The sequence below is a fragment of the Abramis brama genome (assembly GCF_963993115.1).
Source record: "Abramis brama genome assembly, chromosome: 10".
Classification (NCBI taxonomy): domain Eukaryota; kingdom Metazoa; phylum Chordata; class Actinopteri; order Cypriniformes; family Leuciscidae; genus Abramis; species Abramis brama.
The window spans coordinates 9,501,905-9,523,889 of record NC_139972.1 but is presented as its reverse complement, the minus strand read 5'-3'; the positions used below and the strand labels follow the sequence as shown (position 1 = coordinate 9,523,889).

General features: G+C 37.3%; 1 pseudogene across 1 annotated transcript; it reads right to left on the bottom strand.

Moving 5' to 3' along the window:
• Window positions 1-1,956: 1,956 nt before the first annotated feature.
• On the bottom strand, window positions 1,957-17,327 carry LOC311090574 (NACHT, LRR and PYD domains-containing protein 14-like; annotated as a pseudogene). Its single transcript, XR_014609623.1, has 12 exons — window positions 17,262-17,327; window positions 15,189-15,274; window positions 14,913-15,029; window positions 14,039-14,155; window positions 13,469-13,582; window positions 11,528-13,328; window positions 10,164-10,337; window positions 9,790-9,960; window positions 8,500-8,664; window positions 6,296-6,469; window positions 5,757-5,927; window positions 1,957-3,097 (listed from the first exon to the last, which is right to left on the bottom strand). The product of XR_014609623.1 is annotated as an NACHT, LRR and PYD domains-containing protein 14-like (transcript).
• Window positions 17,328-21,985: the final 4,658 nt, after the last annotated feature.

Below are 21,985 nucleotides of genomic sequence, written 5' to 3'. Positions count from 1 at the left end.
ATCCTGTCAATGATAAGTCATTGTCTTCAATATAATTTTGAAAAATATAACTGTTTGTATGTTAGTAGATCAGTCAGATTGTGTTTGTCTATAAACAGATTGTGTCTGACTTCCAGAAAATCCAGATATTGTCAAAGGATTCACAAAACTCAGGGTGTCAATTACATTTTAGCTTACAACTGAATATGGTTAAGCCAGAGGTACATTTTGATTTATGATACATGTCATGAGTGTATAATTTTAACAGTGGTGTATTAATTGTTACTGTAAAGGTGCTATAAGCGATGTCACACGTTTTTTAGGCCGAATATTTTCATCGGAAAAGCCTTCGAAAGGTGGCGAGAACTAGAGCTGCGCGGATGGGCTATTATTTCATCCGCAACCGCATCACAAAAATCATCATCCGTCCGCCATCCAGCCGCACCAACGTTTTTGACCGATTTTCAAAACCGCACCCGCCCGCCATCCGCTGATTGCTGTATACGTAATATTTTTCATTTGATTGGTTCAACCGCCCGCCACCCGCCCGAATTGAATTAAAATATTATTTTTCGTCACGTCATCCGTCCGATCCGCGGTTTATCCGCGGCTGTAACTGCCAACCGCGCATCTCTAGCGAAAACTTCGCCGGCAGAAGGGCTTCCAATCCGACATTCAGGTGGCTCTGTTTTTGCTGGACAGGTGGGTAAATCCAGTCTGGCGTTCATGACTGTTTCAGGAAGCACGGAAGGGAGGGGGAGGGGACGGGATGAGGGGGAGGGGACGGGATGAGGAGGGGGGGTCAAGCTAGCCTCCGTTTTGTTTGACAATACTTCGAACGTCAACAAGAAGTGACATCACCTAATATCGCTTAGAGCACCTTTAAGGTGCGTTAATTACCGAGCGCTTATGAACTGTAAAAAGCCTTCACCTGCTTTTTGAACTTGTAATTACAATGTTTAATCTAATAATTTTCTGAGAGCTATGACTTGTACCACGTGGCTGCTGTACCACCTGGCCACTGCAGATTTAAGGTGTGTTCGACGAAGCGGCGGTGTTTAGACCGGTCGGTGTATGACATCAAAGTACCGTGAGAACGATTCGAAAGCATACGCAGCTTTATTTACGGTAACGTCATGGCGTGAACACAACATTAAGATCTGGTATGGCCCACTAGCAGTTAGTCAAGGGGCAGTCAGTCTTACTTTTTGATATCAAAATAGGCCAATCTTCGTTTTTTAATGAACAACACTGAAAAAAATGATTCATTGACTAGTTGAATTTACTAAAAAAAATTATGTTAATTGGATCCACATAATTGATTTTAGCTACATTTAAACAAATGCATTACGTTGAACTAAGTTCAGCTTAATGCATTTGTTTAAATGTAGCTAAAATCAATTGTGTGGAACCACTTACGATAATTTTTTTTAGTAAATTCAATGATTTCAGTAAATTCATTGAATTTACTAAATGTTTTTATCGTAAGTGGTTCCACACAATTGATTTTAGCTACATTTTAACAAATGCATTACGTTGAACTTAGTTCAATGTAATGCATTTGTTTAAATGTAACTAAAATTAATTATGTGGAACCAATTAACATATTTTTTTTTTAGCAAATTCAACTAAGTCAATGAATCATTTTTTTCAGTGAATCTTAAAGAAAAAAAAATTGATGACTAACTCGTAAGACTATTCTTGCAACCGGCCCCAAAATGGGAAGTAAGAAATTTCCGATAGCACATGAAGGCAGCATAAAACCCATTCATTCATAAAAAAAAAAAATAAAAAAAAAAAAACAACTTTTAATTTTATTCAAATGTGTTTGTTATTTGTTAGATGTATCAGTTTGTGTAAGTGCATATTTTTGAAAATGTATTTTCATATTCTTTTGTCGATTGAAAGTAGGTAACACCTAGGCCTATATATAAAATGTATTTAAAAGGTAGTAGAAAATTACTGAAGGCATGGTGATGTAAAGAAAGACAGAGTTTTAATGTAACCATACACCAAAGATGTTTGAAAGACATTTGACAGAGTGCCTATGTGGCCCTCTGCTGGTGAAGAACATCTAACAGTGTATCACAGGCATTCTGTAATGCTTGACTTTTTTTCTGGAAGTTTGAATCTCAAATTATGCATTGCCATTTTCATTCAGAACACAAAAGAAACACACACACACAGACACACACACGCTTGAATATGTTGTTTACAGGGACTTTCCATAGACATAATGCTTTTTATACTGTGCAAACTGTATACCCTACCCCTAAAATTACCCATCACAGTAAACCTTCTGCATTTTTACATTTTCAAAAAAACAGTTTAGTAGGTTATTTAAGCCATTTGGTTTACGAGGACATGGGAATAACTCAAATTACAGCTCATTCACCATCAGCTGATCATAGATAACACTGCTATCTAAAAGCTTAACAATATTAAAATGACACATGCCGAATGAGACATCATTTCTGATACACAAAATTAGATCTAATTTGGAAACAACTAAGCAAACATTGTATTTACTTTAAAATTGCTTAATACTTATAATACTTATAATATAAAAGTTTATAATAAGCCAATTCTCTCAGTTTATCACCTTCACATAGTGAAAATATTTAAAACAAATTGCAAATTTGCATGTTTGAAATGAAAATGTTTTTTTTATTTTATTATTATTATTATTATTACGGAGTATGCCCAGATTATAAAAAATAGGGCTGCAATGGTACACAAAATTCACACTTTGGAATACCTCAGTTTTGTAGTAACCGTTCAATACAATTTTGGTACAGCAAGAATTTAATCTTGAAAAAAATCTACCACTGAGAATACTTGTATATTTGGACTCATTTAAATTTTTCAGTTAAACCAGATTTTTTTCAGACAAATTGTTGGCTTCATTTTGTCCTGGAGATTTGGATATGCATTTGTACTATATTGCACTTATCGTTGCAGCCCTAGCTTATAGCGTGGGTCTTTCTTTAGATCAGAAAGCAACTGCAATCCTAGTTTATTCCCAGTCAGATCCAGTTCTCTCAGGTGTGAGGGCTTTGATCTCAGAGCTGAAGCCAGAGCAGCAAAACCTTCATCTGTGACGCCACAATAACTCAACCTGTGGAGAACAATGACACACTCTTAAATCTCTTACTCCAGAACATGCAGATCAGAAGAGCAGAAACTAACTTTTCAAAGAATGACCACAAATGTGTAGCAGATATCACAATAGCCCCTTTCACACATAGTCTTCACTGGTAAATTACTTTTAAGAAATCATGTGTGGACAGGACCTTTTAAAAAATCAGTAAATCTGTTCTAGCAATTTACCAGTAAAGAAGTTGAAACATACCAGTACATTACCTGTATGATGCTGTGTGTGAGCAAAGAATGAGGATTACTGGTATGAGCACGTACAATGTCTGAACCACTGATCAATATAAATGAAATCTTTCACGGTGCAGTTTTGGTCAGTTAACCCTTGAAGGGTTAGGCACTCAGGGAAGGGTTAACTGACCGAAACTGTACTGTGAAAAGATTTCACAAATCAGAATAATGAAGTTAAGGACTCAGGGAAGGTTTAACTACATTTACATTTAATCATTTAGCAGATGCTTTTATCCAAAGCGACTTACAAATGAGGAGAGCAATATAAGCAGTTAAACTAACAATAGGACAACAATTTACAAGTGCTGTGACCCTTCCCAGTTTAGTCTAACTAAGTCTAAGTAAGTAGTAAGTAAGTTAGTCTAAGTAAGTATCAATGAATCAAGTGTTGCCGAAAAAGATGCGGCCTCAGCCGTTTGAAAATGGCTATGGACTTAGGTCGGGTTGAGTAAGGCAGGTCATTCCACCGGCAGGGAACAGTCAAGGTGAAGGTCCGTGAAAGTGATTTTGTGCCTCTTTGAGATGGCCCCCTCGAGACGACGTTCACTTACAGAATGCAAGCTTCTGGATGACACGTAAGTCTGGAGTAATGAGTTTACTCCAGACTCCAGGCAAGCATCAGTGCCTTGAATTTGATGCTAGCAGCAATTGGCAACCAGTGCAATTTTGTGAGGAGAGGAGTGACGTGTGCTCTCTTCGGCTCGTTCAAGACCACTCTTGCTGCAGCATTCTGGATCAGTTGCAGAGGTTTGACTGTGCAAGCTGGAAGGCCTGCAAAGAGAGCATTACAATAGTCCAGCTTGGATAGAACAAGCGCTTGGACAAGGAGTTGTGTAGCATGCTCCGATAGGAAGGCCCTGATCCTCCTAATGTTGTATAAGGCAAATCTGTAAGACAGGGCAGTTCTAGCAATGTGGTCTGTGAAGTTCAACTGATCATCAATCACAACTCCAAGGTTTCTGCTGACCTTGATGGAGTTATGGATGATGAGCCTAGCTGAATAGAGAAGTTGTGGTGTAGTGTTTGGTTGGCCGAGACCACAAGCAGCTCTGTCTTCGCCAGGTTTAGTTGAAGGTGGTGGTCCTTCATCCAGCTAGAAATATCTGTCAGACAGGCTGAGATGCGAGCAGCAACCGTTGTATCCTCTGGTTGGAATGAGAGGTAGAGTTGTGTGTCATCAGCTTAGCGGTGATAGGAAAACCTATGTTTCTGAATGACAGATCCTACTGATGAAATGCAGATGGAGAAGAGAAGTGGTCCAAGCACTGAGCCCTGAGGCACCCCAGTAGCTAGATGTTGTGACTTAGACACTTCACCCCTCCACGACACTGAACAACCTACCTGAGAGGTAAGACTTGAATGGTTGGAGTGCAGTTCCCGAGATGCCCTTCGTCTTTAGGATTGACAGGAGAATCTGGTGGTTAACTTTGTCCAACGCAGCAGACAGATCCAGCAAGATGAGAACTGAGGATTTGGTTAAGTTTTTATTTCTTTTCTTTTCTTTCTGGATCCTTCAGTTTTCTAATGCAGCTAATAATAATGACAGGATTATGCACTACAGTTCTGCAGTTTGCAAAACAAGGTTCAGTTGGTTCAAAATGAACCATATCAAAGACTTAATATATACAAAGATGGTACAGTCACATTACTTATAAATAGGCCCAATATACTCGCAGTAAAGTAATTTAAATTTGAGTGTGGCAAGCAGGTTTTGAAGATTTAAGGATTCCCCTATAAGAGTAAATATGACTTGGTCTTCGATGCCATAATTAGGCGCCCAGAGGCATTGCAAAAATGTCCATAGAGTGAACAGACTTTCTTTGAAAGGGACTTTGACGATACATATAACTACGATAAGATTACAATCCTCTTCCTTGTCTTTATGTTGGCATAACCATCAAAAGGTTCTCTAGCTCCTGCTAGTTCTAGCTGCTTTGAAACAATATGTCATGTGAAAATCACTATATGAATAAAACTGTAGGTGCATCCGAAATAACATACTGTCTGAGTAGGTAGTACATTTGAATTTGAACTTTCTTTGTGATCGTTTAAAAAAGTATGGTTCTATATAGTATAAATATGGGTGACATGAATGAAATTTGGATGCACTACATCCGCCATGTTGTTACTGTCATTTAACCTACCAGCGTCAATTATGTTGCTTTACAGCCATTCATAAATCCTCTCCCATGGCCTCATGGGATAGTAAAATTTCCATCAAATGTGCACTTCAGAATTTTGGCAGAAGTAGTAGGTCATCTGGGTACTTTTCATCTACTGTTTTTTTTTTTTTTGCATACTATATAGGGAAGTATTCTAATTCAGATGCAGCATTTGACTGTATCCTCAAATACAAAACAAGGTTACACAGGTCATCAGAGAGATATTACCTCAGTTTCTCCAGTTTACAGTGAGGATCTTCAAGAATAACACAGAGCAGCTTCCCTGGAACTTTTAGTTCATTCCAAGACAGGTCCAGTTCTCTCAGGTGTTCAGGGTTTGATCTCAGGGCTGAAGCCAGAGCAGCAAAACCTTCATCTGTGATCGCACAATGCTCCAACCTGCAGAGGATCAGTTTACTGGATCAGTTTAGTCATAATATTTATGTCCCTGATTTTATTTTTCATTTACATGTGTAAATAAAAATATAAACACTACTGGTCAAAAGTTTGGATCAATTTATTTTTTCTCTCTCAATTTTTTTTAAAGGCTGCATTTATTTGATCAAAGTGAAAACATGGTAAAAGCAGTAATATTGTGAAATATTATTACTCTTTAAATGAATTGTTCTCTAATTGAATAATTTATTTATGTGATGCAAAGCTGATTTTTTTTTTTTGGCCCATTAAAAAAAAAAAAAAAAAAGTAATCTAACAACAGCCCTAAGCCAAGATTCTGATTTAATATTAACATCATTTGATTGTCTTACTTCAATTTTTGCAGCTTACAGTGAGGATCCTCCAGTCCAGCAGAGAGCAGTATCACACCAGAATCTCCTAGATGATTCCATGTCAGATCCAGTTCTCTCAGGTGTTCAGGGTTTGATCTCAGGGCTGAAGCCAGAGCACCACAACCTTCATCTGTGACACCACAATATCTCAGTCTGTAGAGAACAATGACACAATTCAATGCTCTTTGGACTTCAAATGTTTGGAAGATCCTTTCCCATTTTTTATTATTATTATTGACAGCAGAAGAGGAAACAGGTAATAATAGGGAGAAGACACTGTGTTAAATCTTAAATGATACCATGTTAGTGATGATTTATACAAAGTATTATTGCACATAATATGTCTCTATTTCCTAAAAACTATATATTGCTTTGTGCACTATATATGGATGTTACTGTATAGTCAATTTAATGGGGCTTAGCTCATGAATATAAATCAGTTTGTGATTGCTTAAACCAGCGACATGTGCAAAGGTGTCAACCTGCTTGAATGGGACAGATAGCAGCAGCAACTATATTTGCAGAAATTTTTAGTAAATATTAACGCATAATGTTGCTGCTTTGAAACAATCTGTATTGTATAAATCACTATACAAATAAAGGTGGCTTAAAGGTGACTTGGCAACTAATTGCTCTCAACAAAACTTATTATATAATATATCCAGGGAGAGGGTAGATAAGTTTTTCATTGAATGGGCAGTCTTCAAAGAAACTCATTCAGGGTAGCTTAAGAAACTTTGTATTTTGACAAAGCCAGTTACTTGAATTAAAGATAAACATTAACTTATCTGGCAACATAAAAAATACCAATATTATATAGATGCATGTGAGCTCAGCTAAAGCAATAAAATGTCAAAAAATGCAGTCATTTCATCAAATTACCAGCGAATGCGCTTGGGAAACACTGAAATTAATGGGTTTTAGCGGTGGAAATATTCAGTGCTCGCCTGATCGAAACTATTAGCTCCACAATGCTTTAATTCCGCATTGACTCCACATTCACTTCCCCTAATTAAAGGAGAAGTTCACTTTCAAAAAAACTTTTGCTGATAATTTACTCACCCCCATGTCATCCAAGATGTCCATGTCTTTCTTTCTTCAGTCGCAAAGAAATTAAGGTTTTTGATGAAAACATTCCAGGATTTCCCCCCATGTAATGGATTCTATTGGGACCCAAACGGTAGAAGGTCCAAATGACAGTTTCAGTGCAGCTTCAAAGGGCTTTAAACGATACCAGACGGTGAATAAGGGTCTTATCTAGCGAAACGATCGGTCATTTCCAAAATAAATAAAAAAGTTTAAGTTTTATAAGCACAAACGCTCGCCTTGCTCTGTTCTGTGATGCGCGTTGAAGACGTCACGTAATACGCAATTACGTTGAAAAGGTCACGCTTGACGTGTTTACAAATGTGCGGAAGGAGGACCATATACACATTTTCAAATGTATTTGTGTCAGTTTATCGTTTAAAATGCCCATTCGTGTGCGTATCCTGGGTGTTTTAATATTAAAAAGCCAAAAAGAACATTTTCTTCAGGACAGAAATTTTTCAAGCGTGACCTTTTCAACGTAATTGCGTATTACGTGACGTCACGAACGCGCATCACAGAACAGAGCAAGGCGAACATTTGTGCTTATAAAACTTAAACTTTTTTATTTATTTTGGAAATGACCGATCGTTTCGCTAGATAAGACCCTTATTCATCGTCTGGTATCGTTTAAAGCCCTTTGAAGCTGCACTTAAACTGTCATTTGGACCTTCTACCGTTTGGGTCCCAATAGAATCCATTACATGGGGGGAAATCCTGGAATGTTTTCATCAAAAACCTTAATTTCTTTGCGACTGAAGAAAGAAAGACATGGACATCTTGGATGACATGGGGGTGAGTAAATTATCAGCAAAAGTTTTTTTGAAAGTGAACTTCTCCTTTAATATTAATGATTCAAGTCAGGAGGGGTATGTTAACCTTCCTAACCCTGGTGATAGAATTACTTAAAATAATAGGAAAATTACAGCCCATTAGAAATGTGCTGTTGATCTTGAGGTGAAAATGGATGTGAGTTAAAATGCCCCCAATCCTGTATGACTAAAACCCCTCACACCTGAGAGAAACCTATGCTTCAGTCACTATTGAATAATATCTAAACACCAGATCCTGGATGACTTTGAGAGAAATTATCTTACTCCAGTGTTTTCACTTTACAGTCAGGATTTTCGAGTACAGCAGACAGAAGCTTGATGCCTGATGCCCCCAGATTACACTCACACAGATTCAGGTGTGAGGGGTTTGATCTCAGAGCTGAAGCCAGAGCAGCACAACCTTCAGCTGTGACATCCATATCATTCAACCTGTGAAGAGAACAATAACAAATATTTTCTCTGGAAAGTTAATATTCAAAACAATATATGCGGAATAAATCCCACACTTCTCGCTCCTTGGGTGACGCTTGAATTCACGACACATTGAAAGTCGTGGTGTTTACTACACAATGAGATTTAGGGGGCCCCCTGCTGGCCACAAGCGATTGAATTCATCTCATTTTGCTTTCTGAGCATATCAGGACTTTGACTCATCAAAATGTTTTGTTGGTTAAATCTAAAGACCAAACGAAAATATCCAGCATTAAAGGGGTCATGACATGAGAATCAAATTTGCCTTGATCTTTTGACATATAAAATGTCTTTGTATCATTAAAACATCCTGCAAGTTTCATAGCTTAAAACGTCCTCCTCATTATAAACAAATCATTTATTTTATCAAGCTCCAAAAATGTTTTGTTTGGATATTGTGGGATCTGTGACGTCACACAGGCAAATACATTTGAATATGATATCATACATCATCGCACCATAGGCCACACCCACTGGCATTATATGTTTGTTCAGAGCATTTAACTGCAGATTGTTTTGTTAATGAGGCAGAGTGTATTGGAGAGCTTTCATAATACTCTGTATGTAAAGGATGGTTTTATATGTTTTTTTTTCCAAAACAATCACATGCAATAACAAGTGGCTGTTGATACCATTTCCCATGCAATGATGTTAGCCAATCATAACAATGGACGTTAACTGAGCCGTTTTTCCGCATATATATTTGTTTTTTTGTAGAAAAAAACTTTATTAACATTATAAGTGAACATCAAGGAACATATTAAAATCATAAAAAATCCCTCAAAATTTGGAATAGAAACAATGGACTTCTATGGAGCTATTTACACCAGGAACAAACGTTCACCTAACAACAAACCAACAAGAATGGTGTGGGCACTGAAGATGGATCTGAAGCTGCTGTTGTCTTTTTGTAAAAATGTATCTTTAAAAAAAGGTTTAGGTTAAAAGGATAAATACACTGATAAGGCACTATATCCAAACAAAAATAAGATTTTTTAAAAAAAAAAATCATGGATAGATATACAATTGTCACTAAATTACAGACACAAGAAAAAAGCAGGTTATAAAGATGCATGGTCTCACCTCAGTGTCTCAAGTTTATAGTATGGATTCCTCTGAAGATCAGTGAGCAGCTCCATGCCTTTCCCCAGTTTATTCCACTCCAGATTAAGTTCTCTCAAGTGTGAGGGGTTTGATCTCAAAGCTGAAGCCAGAGTAGCACAACCTTCAGCTGTGACACCACAACACATCAACCTGCAAACAAAGATGACGTATAAACTTCCATAAGAAAAGTTAATTTAAAAGAAAGCCTTAAAATGTACAGTAAATTGCCTCGAGAGCTGAATAAAGATTTCTGCGTGGAATGAGACTTTCAAAAGGACATGTCAGGCTGCACTGGAATTAAAGGTAAAATATGGTAAAAATTACTGTTTCGAAAGTAAGTGTGAGACTCTTACTCTAGTTTCTCCAGGTTACAGTGTGGATTCTTTAGTCCAGCACAAAACAGCTCTACTCCATAATCTCCCAGATTATTCCCAGACAGATCCAGATCTCTCAGACATGAACACTTTGAACTGAGCACTGAAGCCAGATGAGTGAAGCTTATCTCTGTTAAATTACGGTCATCAAGCCTGATAAAATGAAAGTTGACACATTTTAACCACAATAAACTAGATTTGTTCTGTAAATGCTCTTTGTATAACAACTAATCAGTAAACCTCACAAACCAGTGTGACCTCTAAATATATGGGTGTTTCTCTGACTAATGGCACTTTTGGTGGACTTTAAGACTATGGAAATAGAGTAATCACAGTGTCATTTCATTTCCACCACATCTCAAATTATGTATTGTGTGTAATAGCATTCTGTAATAGAAATGATTTGAATAAAATGGAAATAATTTGGCTGACCCCTTATTTCACAGTAAGCATTTTATTTACCCTAAAAACACTCCATTAAACAATGAAATAATAATTTTCATATTTCCATATTTTAATGAAATTAAAGCTTGATTAGAAATGGAAAGGACAAAACTAATTTGCACAGAAATTATATTTACCACAATAGCCATTTTTTTCACCATCGGGCCAAACCGTTCTCTGTTACCAAGGACAACAACAGTTTCCATAAAGAGCTGTGATGTGTGAAGATATTTCCAATAAAGCTTGGTTCGTCACAGAACGATAACAATTCGAACCATGCTGGTAGAACACGTGTAGTGCATTTTTCTTGAGGAAGCTCAAACGTGCTGTGTAAAACGAAAAATGAACCTCACTGGTTCTTGCTGAAGCTCAAACGTGCTACGTAACACAAGAATGACCCTCATTGGTTCTTGCTGAAGCTCAAACGTGCTGCGTAACACAAGAATGACCCTCATTGGTTCTTGCTGAAGCTCAAACGTGCTGCGTAACACAAGAATGACCCTCATTGGTTCTTTCTGATTGGTTTAAATTGTTATCGTTCTGTGACGAACCAAGCTTTATTGGAAATATCTTCATACATCACAGCTCTTTATGGAAACTGTTGTGTCCTTGGTAACAAGAAACTAAATAAATAAACTAAATAACTTCTGTTCATTGTGGTGGAAATGATGGAAACATGGTGGCATAGTAATAATTTTTGGGAAAATTTTTTCACACAATAAATATTTAAACGGTTTAACTCTGTTCAGACTAAATTATATTTTAAAAAAGACCTATACCAGAACATGTTAAATCTTAATGTAATCTCAGTGTTTCATCAAGAGCTCACATCTGGTACTGTGATGGTGTTGTTAAACATTGGTCATTGAACTGCAATGATTCTTCCCAGGGTTACTTACTGAGCTGATCTTGATGCTTCGACCACACGTATCAGCATCTGAAGAGCTTTATCTGGAGTAATGTCTGATCCTGTATATCTACTTAGACAAAACACATCCATCTCCTGCTCTGAGGTCAGCAACACAAAAACCAGAGCTGACCACTGAGAAAGGGAGAGATCAATTTCTTTTATTTTACCGGATTTAAGATAGTGGTGGATTTCCTCCATGAGTGAATAGTCACCCAGTTCGTTTAAACAGTGGAAAAGATTGATGGATTTCTCTGGAGAGGGACACATCCTGATCCTCTTAGTGATATATTGAACAGTTTCCTGATTGTTGTGGAAACCTTCTGTCTGTATCTTTAGACCCTGTAAGAGAGTCTGATGAGACTCCAATGACAGACCCAAGAGAAAACGAAGGAAAAGGTCCAGATGTCCATTTTTACTCTGCAGAGCCTCATCCACAGCTCTCCGATGCAGCTCAGATAATGAATGGGTACAGAACTGGTAAAATTTATCATTGATAGCTCTTCGATACCGGTCAGAAAAATTATGTCTTCTGTTAAATGCATCTGTTCTGTATTTTGTGAAGGAGAGATGCACATATAGAGCTGCTAGATGTTCCTGAACGCTCAGATGAACAAAGCAGAAGACTTTCTTCTGATACAAGCCAAACTCCTCTCTGAAGATCTGAGTGCACAATCCTGAGTAAACTGATGCTTCTGTCACATCAATGCCACACTCTCTCAGGTCTTCCTCATAGAAGATCACATTGCCTTTCTCAAGCTGCTGAAAAGCCAGTTTCCCCAGTTTGAGGATCATGTCTTCATCTGTCACATTCTTCTCAAAGTCCTTCTCATGTTTGATGCTAATCTGTGCCATCAGGAAGTGTGTGTACATCTGAGTGAGAGTCTTGGGAATCTCTCCACTCTCTGCTTCGCTCAACATCTTCTCCAGAACAGTGGCTGAGATCCAGCAGAACACTGGGATGTGGCACATGATGTAGAGGCTCCTTGATGACTTCAGGTGTGTGATGATTGTATTGGCCAGACTCTGATCACTGACTCTCTTCCTGAAGTATTCCTCCTTCTGTGGATCATTGAAGCCTCGTACCTCTGTCACTCGATGCACACACTCAGAGGGGACGAGATCGGCTGCTGCTGGTCTGGAGGTGATCCAGATGAGAGCAGAGGGAAGCAGATTCCCCACAATGAGGTTCGTCAGCAACACGTCCAATGAGGTCTCTTTGGTCTGATCCCGTAGAATCTCATTGTTGCGGAAGTTTAAGGGAAGACGACACTCGTCCAGACCATCAAAGATGAACAACACTTTATATTTGTCACTGGATATTTCCATTTCTTTAGTTTCAGGGAAAAAGACATGAAGAAGAGCTGAAAGACTGAGTGTTTTGTCCTTCATCAAATTGATCTCTCTGAAAGGAAGTGGAAATATGAGCTGGACGTCCTGATTCTCTTTCTCTTCAGCCCAGTCCAGGATGAACTTCTGCACAGAGACTGTTTTTCCAATGCCAGCGACTCCCTTTGTCAGCACAGTTCTGATGGGTTTGTCTTGTCCAGGTAAAGTTCTAAAAATGTCATTGCATTTGATCGGTGTGTCCTCTGTTGCTGCTCTCCTGGATTGTGTCTCAATCTGTCTCACCTTCATGTTCATTACTGATCTCTCCACTCTCACTCTCTGTGATGTAGAGCTCTGTGTAAATCTCATTCAGGAGTGTTGGGTTTCCATGCTGTGCTGTTCCCTCATACAGACACTCAAACTTCTTCCTCAGACTTGATCTAAATGTGTTGAGGACTTCATGGCTGTAAAATGAAAGTGCATATTTTTACAAGAGTAAAAAAACAGCAGACATCAAATCAAGGGAAGACTTTCAATTATTTAACATATCATTGATTATAAACTATATGATGAATCTTTGCAGCATCAAAACCATGTATTTTACCTGATGCCAGGATTAGTGCTTTCATTAAAGTCTTGTTGTTGATTCAAAGACTCGTCATATTTCATTTTCATACAGACGGGTTCTGTTACATCTGGTCTGGGTCGCAGTATTCGCCTTAAACAGCAAGAAGTAGATAAATAATCAGATACTTTGACAATGAATTCTGTTACTAATTGAATAGTTCTATTAAACACTTGAGTGTTGACAAAATGCTGATAAACACACACATGTATCCATTCTATATTAATGTTCCCAATTGCTATGTAGTTTGGTGGCCAAAAACGCTGATACAGTGAGGCTAATGAACTAGATAACTTGATGGAAATAAGATCACATAAATTATTATTATTATTAGATACAAACATGTATTGAATATTGGTAAGGGGGTCATATTACTGGTGCTGTCATTTTATAAAACCATAAAGAGACCAGGGCTGCATTTCCAAAAAGCATTGTACATCTAAGTAGATTGTAGAACCATTGCCACCAATGGACTCTACGATCAATGACTTTGAGAAACACAACCTAGGAGGAGCAACAGCAACCACCAGAGAATTAGCAATTGTGTACCTGAGACTCTGCCTTCTATCTCCACCCTTCATTTCTGGTGGATGATCCATAGACCAGTCACTCGTCATGGACAAACAGCTGGCCTCTGGTGAATCTGATCTCTTCTGCTGGACTGAACTGTAACAGAACAAAGGTTACATTAAAATCTTTGAATTACTATATTCATCCTTTATTATGAGAAGGTCCACATGGAATCTGCATCCATAAATATCAGCAGAACTGGACATTATTGGAAGTTTTACTTATACCCAACTGCTGCATGTTTGTTTACATGTTCAGTTTCTAATTAGAGTGCAGTACTCTCAGTTCTGTTTAACACCACATTTAAACCCATTTCCAAAATGCTAACTATTTATTGAATGTTGGAGGGCTTTTTCATATTAATGTTGCTGCCATTTTATAATACCATTAAGAGACCAGGAGAGACCAGGAGAGGTCATTGTAATCCCATAAGCAATTGTGTACCTTCTGTCTCCAGCCTTCATTTCTGGTGGATGATCCATAGACCAGTTACTGTTCATGGACACACAACTGGCCTCTGGTGAATCTGATCTCTCCTGCTAGACTAAACTGTAACAGAGCTGAGGTTATATTTAAATCTTTGAATTACTGTATTCATCCTTTATGATGAGAACCCATGAGCAGGTCCACGTGGAATCTGCTCCTGCAGAACGTCACAGAATTGGAAAGTTATGAAGTTACACATATTATTCACCCACTGTATGTTTGTTAATTATTGTGGATAATTTGATAATACTTTCAGTTACTAATTGCAGTGCAGTACTCTCAGTTCTGTTTAACCAATCACATTTAAACCGATTTCCAAAATTTCACATGTTGCCCCAATATCAGTGCAGAAAAAAAAAGGTTCCACCTTAAATTCCGCCGTGTCTCTCCATCCTTAAGTTCGGGTGGATGATCCATTGACCAGTCACTCTTCATGGACACACAGCTGGCCTCTGGAAAATCTGATCTCTCCTGCTGGACTGAACTGTAATACAGCAAACAACAGGGCTTGGTGACATCAGCAAAGCAACTTTTTATTTTGATGATGTCCACTGCTGAGTCTTTCACAATAGAAACAGTAAAAGTGTATTAATAATGTAAAAATGGTTCATTCTGATTTCTTGTTGTCTTTAAATGAGAGTACCTGTATCCTGGAGAAAAGTCTTCCATCTTTTTTTTGTCCATGACTCATTGTGTCCTCCACTGGTGCATACGTCTGATCTCCTGACTCTGAATGGAAATGACACAGAAACACTGATTCAGACACAATAAACTCTACCACAGTAATTAAACTAGAAATTTAACTACATTAAAGTAGCCTACATCGTGTTTTTTTTCATAAACACGAAAGACAGAAGGCGTGGGTAAAATAGCTAATTAAGTAAAAATACGTTCATTCATTACTGGTACTAGTCAATAGATTTGAAATATATATATACCCTATATATATATATATATATATATATATATATATATATATATATATATATATATACAGGTCCTTCTCAATAAATTAGCATATTGTGATAAAGTTCATTATTTTCCATAATGTAATGATAAAAATTAAACTTTCATATATTTTAGATTCATTGCACACCAACTGAAATATTTCAGGTCTTTTATTGTTTTAATACTGATGATTTTGGCATACAGCTCATGAAAACCCAAAATTCCTATCTCAATAAATTAGCATATCATGAAAAGGTTCTCTAAACGAGCTATTAACCTAATCATCTGAATCAACTAATTAACTCTAAACACCTGCAAAAGATTCCTGAGGCTTTTAAAAACTCCCAGCCTGGTTCATATCTCAAAACCGCAATCATGGGTAAGACTGCTGACCAGAAGGCCACCATTGACACCCTCAAGCAAGAGGGTAAGACACAGAAAGAAATTTCTGAACGAATAGGCTGTTCCCAGAGTGCTGTATCAAGGCACCTCAGTGGGAAGTCTGTGGGAAGGAAAAAGTGTGGCAAAAAACGTGTGTGCCATGTCAGCTGCTGGTGTTGGTCCACTGTGTTTTATCAAGGGCAGGGTCAATGCAGCTAGCTATCAGGAGATTTTGGAGCACTTCATGCTTCCATCTGCTGAAAAGCTTTATGGAGATGAAGATTTCATTTTTCAGCACGACCTGGCACCTGCTCACAGTGTTACTGTGCTCAATTGGCCTGCCAACTCTTCTGACCTGAACCCCATAGAGAATCTGTGGGATATTGTGAAGAGAAAGTTGAGAGACGGAAGACCCAACACTCTGGATGAGCTTAAGGCCGCTATCGAAGCATCCTGGGCCTCCATAACACATCAGCAGTGCCACAGGCTGATTGCCTCCATGCCACGCCGCATTGAAGCAGTCATTTCTGCAAAAGGATTCCCGACCAAGTATTGAGTGCATAACTGAACATAATTATTTGAAGGTTGACTTTTTTTTTGTATTAAAAACACTTTTCTTTTATTGGTCGGATGAAATATGCTAATTTATTGAGATTGGAATTTGGGGTTTTCATGAGCTGTATGCCAAAATCATCAGTATTAAAACAATAAAAGACCTGAAATATTTCAGTTGGTGTGCAATGAATCTAAAATATATGAAAGTTTAATTTTTATCATTACATTATGGAAAATAATGAACTTTATCTCAATATGCTAATTTATTGAGAAGGACCTGTATATATGCCTAATATTTATTTTCCTATTAGAGGCAGAGGACTAGTTAGTTGCTCTCCTACCACTACGATTTACTTGGTATGATCCTTTTTGCTATAGCCTACCTTGAGAAACAGTCACACCCACCCTCGTTTGCTACAAAACAACTGTTCGTCTACAATAAATCGGCAAACTGTCATTGAAACATAATAAACAATTGCTGTCTATTACTTTCTTCATAAATATGACTGTATCGTTGTATTTTTGTAGCGTTACATACATGGGTTTATTTGGGTGGTTTAACTGGGTTTAGCCTACATGGGTTTATACTCTATTTCTTTTTTACTTTGTAAGGAACAGCAGTATCCTATCGGTTCGATTACATTTCATTCGCTTTGAGCTAGGTAAGGATATGATAGGTGGCGTCAGCAATAGGCTATATCGAAGAAACAAGAAAATAAAGGTGATTGAGTTATAATAATAGTCCAAACAGTAGCCTACAACAATAAGCGAAAAATCGTATGCCTAGTTTGTAGTTTTACAAGTGGTGTCACGCGAGATGTGTATTAATTACCTTTGATACTCACATTTTGTGCTATGGCAGCGTGACGCAGTTTCTCTAATATTAAATGGCTCCTGTAATTTTTACTTTCACTTCAAACTGATCAGTGGTTTTGTCAACATGGAAGAAACCATTTTCAGCGGGGTTTTTTTGTTTGTTTTGTTTTTTTGTTTATTTGTTTTATCAGTCAAGTGTTTGAGTAGATTTTTAGATAGAAACAATCTGTATTAAAGCCTCGCGTAAATACACACCTTTGGGAATAGGCTATTAGGATATTAGACATGTCTCCATAAACAGAGCGAATGAGACTTGGCATGTGAATATTAATGATGTGACCTATACTGTATCTCAGGCGTATCTGATTAGCTAATATCAACGTGAGTTTGCCAGTTATCCAATCTAATCCCTACTAAATTTATGTGTTTTCTGGTTTTCTCTCATATCATCGAGTTATTAGGCTATATATTTGCAAGATCGTCTCCGACTTTGATTTTGTAATGACACCTAATAAACTTATCTCATGTTTATTGACATTTCTGATCTGATTTCTGAACTATCACTATGTTGCCAACTCTTCTATCACTAAAATGATTAGTCTTCAAACTATAATTTATCTTATAATAAAATAGAAACCTTTTTGGAAATCTTTTTGGCTTTGTTAAATGCCTGATGTGATGACGAAGGCAGGATTTTCCCTGATTTTAACACTTTAAGAAAATGCATGAATCATTTTGCTATAGCTAAAATCACATGGCAGCTCAAAACATCACTGTTAGCCATTCCTGCTTGCTGCTTAGCTTCCAGATCATAGTCAGTTGAGGTTTTGCTTTGTCCCAGTGGAACATATTCTGACATTTTATATTTTTGTGTGAAGCGCATTGCATTGCTGCTGTGTATGAAATGCGCTATACAAATAAAATTTGCCTTGCCTTGCCTACTGAGTTGTAAAAAATTATAATTTTTTTTGTGTGATTTCAGGTCACGTGGAAAGCAGATGATCATGGCAAACAAGGTATGGGAAGAAGTAACTTCAAATATCGTAATGGCCGAGTCTTCTGATTCCATATGATTGCACTAAAAGTGGCAGAAAATTTAATTCATTTTATACTGTATATTTTCCCATGTGAATATTCATTTGATCCTTGTGAGGCCACTGGAGCTGCACAAGGTTTGGTTTTGCTACAGTAAGACCAAGATTGTGTTAGATTTCACCCATCTATATATATATATATTTTGTATTGTAACTAGGCTTTTCCTATCACTTAATGATATTTTTGTTCTTCTTTAATTTTTGTTACCTTTACTATTAATCTCCTTATTTGTTTATCACCTCGATAAGGATGTAATTAGGTTATTATCCACCTCTCCCTTTACATTCAGGTAGCTAAGTCTAAAGAAAATCATATGTTTGTTATTTTTTTCTCAATTTGTTTGGGGTTCTTATTATAGAGTATGCGTTTAACTCATTGTTGGTTGTAACTTTAAATGTTAGAGGTTTGTGGGACAATCTGAAAAGAAAAGCAATTTTTTTTTTTTTGTAAATGTATTATTTCGGCTGGGACTGTTACATAGATTTAAAGGGACTGTATTAGAAACTTTATTCTCTGATGAAGGCAGATGGGTTTGTGCTGTAATAAAACAAGATAACGCCACCTTTATAGCTTGTTGTGTATATGGACACAACTCTTGTGCATCCAATAGAGTACTGTTCTCTCATCTAGTGGATAAGCTTCCACAAAAAATATAATAACGCATATTTTATTTTGGGGGGAGATTTTAATGAATGTATGGACGATCACCTGGATAGATACCCCCCTAGTCTTGATAGCAGGATGAATAATGATCAATTTTTTTCCTGTGCTCCAATCTCTCTCTTACTGATGCATGCTTATTTAATCCTTCTACAAAAGTCCAATAGAAGTTTATCTCTTAGATCTAGGATTGACTTTTTTCTAATTTCATCTTCTATCCTTAACTATGTAAAAGATGCTTCTCACGTCAATGCCCCCTTATCAGATCATAAATCAGATGCAATAAAATTGAGTGACATCAATGATAACCCGAGAATGAGGGGCTATTGGAAACTTAATAATACCTTGTTACAAGACAAAAAATGTAATAATAGTATCATCAATCTTATCAAATAATTATTTACCGTATTAACCAGAGATTATAAAAAAAAATTGGGAGTTCTTTAAATATAAAGCTAAGATATATTGCAGTTAAAAGAAGTAAGGAACTTAAAGATATTAAACATAAAACTGATTCAGAGTTGGTTAATAGACTTAATGTATTACTAGCTAAAGATAAGATTACAGAAGAAAAAAAATTACATCTGGATTTCGACAGAGCTTACTTAGAGTTGGCCAAAGGTGCATATATAAGGTCTCGGGCAAAATGGCTTGAAGAGGGGAAAAATAATTCTAGCTATTTTTTTGTCCTGGAAAAAAGAAATATCAGACCCAAAAGAAATATCAGAATTTGTTACCAAATTTTATAGCAATCTTTATACCTCTAAATGACATCTGTGAAAAATGTATTGCTATAATTAAACACCGTATTACAATTATTGATCGTGAATTTAGTCAAATTTGTGACACTGATTTGTCAATAGATGAAATTAATCAAGCTCTGCACTCAATGAATAAAAGTAAATCCCCTGGTATTGACGGGCTTTCAGTAGAATTTTATCTCCACTTCTGGGAGTTTATTAAATTGCCTTTATTTTATATGTATAAGGAATGCATCAGTCAGGGAGAAATTACCTCTACTATGAAACAGGGAGTTAGGCTATATCCCTTATACCCAAGTCAGGCAAGGACCCTTTATTAATTGACAACTGGCGGCCTATTACTACGTTCATAGAGCTAGCCTTTTCACTGATTGTTTACAGTTTAAAGGAAGTTACACCCATAATTCGCACAAAGCGTCATGGGGCATAGGAATAAGGTGGATACGTAAGTAACTTTGGTAAGGGTCAACGGTGAGTCCTAACTTCTGGAAGATGTTAACATTAGATTATAAAATGTCAGCCTCTGTTCATGCTAAAAGATTAAGTACTGGTCTAAATCACATTATTTCAGAATCTCAGTCAGGATTCATGAAAGGCCGTCACATATCTAATAATATAAGGTTAGTATTAGATGTGCTGGATTATTCTAATTTACTTCATTCAGATGGTCTCATACTTTTTCTCGACTTTCAAAAAGCTTTTGATTCCGTAGAACACAAATTTCTTTTCCGCACTCTAGAGTTATTTGGATTCAGTAAATCATTTATTGATACTGTAACCTTGTTTTATAGAGATATTTACAGCTCAGTGATCGTCAACTATGATACGTCCAAAAAGGTCTGACATACATCGTGGAGTCAGACAGGGGGCTGTCCAATCTCCCCGTTTTTATTTCTTTTAGCCACTGAATTACTTTGTCTAAGGCAGTGGTTCCCAAACCTGTCCTGGAGGACCCCCAACACTGCACATTTTCTTTGTCTCCCTAATCAAACACACCTGATTCAACTCATCAGCTCATTAACCCATGTGATAATGAGCTGATGAGTTGAATCAGGTGTGTTTGATTTGGGAGACAAAGAAAATGTGCAGTGTTGGGGGTCCTCCAGGACAGGTTTGGGAACCACTGGTCTAAGGATTAACCAAAATGAAAGTTTGTTTCTATATTTGATCTGGAGTTTAAAATTGCAGTTAGCCGACGACACCACACTATTCTTGGAGGATAAAAAACAGTTACCTAATGCTCTGGAATTGGTGGAACAATTTTCATGTGCTTCGGGTCTAAAACTCAATATTTCGAAATATGAATTTATCTCAATTCATGATATAGATGAGACATCATTGGAGGGATCCCAGTTAAAAACAGTAAAATATCTAGGTATCCATATCACTAAAAATCCAATTACCAGGCATCATTTAAACTTTTCTGATAAAATGACAAATTCTAAAAACGTCTTTAACATCTGGCTTCAGAGAGATCTTTCATTATACGGTAGAGTCATTATATCTAAAGTGGAAGGGCTCTCTCGCTTTGTATACCCTGCTCTCTCTCTGTTTATCAATGATAAAGCTATAAAGGAAATTAACAAAATATTTTTGGATTTCATTTGGAAAAATAGGCCTCACAAATTAAAAAGAGAAGTACTCTCTAATTCCAGAGGTGAAAGTGGCCTTGAATTTTTGGATACTATAAATGTCACGACTACCAGTCCCGCAATCTCTCTCAGTAACCGCCAACGGGCGCCCTCACCCGAATACTGACTGTCTCTCGAACTCCAAATCCCACAATGCCTCACTCTTGCACTGATCCCATTTTCACCTGTGAGTAATGATCACACACAGCTGTTACTCATTCCCAGCCCTATATAAACCACACTCACAGCACACTCTGTGTGAAGTCTTGTTTCACTGTTGTGTGCATCTCTGAGCGGTTTCTAGAAAGTTATCCTGCCTGTGTTTGTGACCCTTGCTGAAACTCTCTCTTTGATTGTCTGCTGCCTGCCCATTGACCTTCTGCCTGATTCCTGGATCTTGTATTGTCTGCTGCCTGCCTCTGACCCCTTGCCTGGTTCCCTTTACGCCTTGCCTGCCCTGCTACACTGTTCTTGCTGGTATTGGACCCTTGCCTGTTGACTTTGAATAATAAACTGTTGCAAATGGACCTGACTGAGTCTGATGATTCACAACAATAAACACCTTTAAAGTAAACTGGCTGAAAAGATGCATT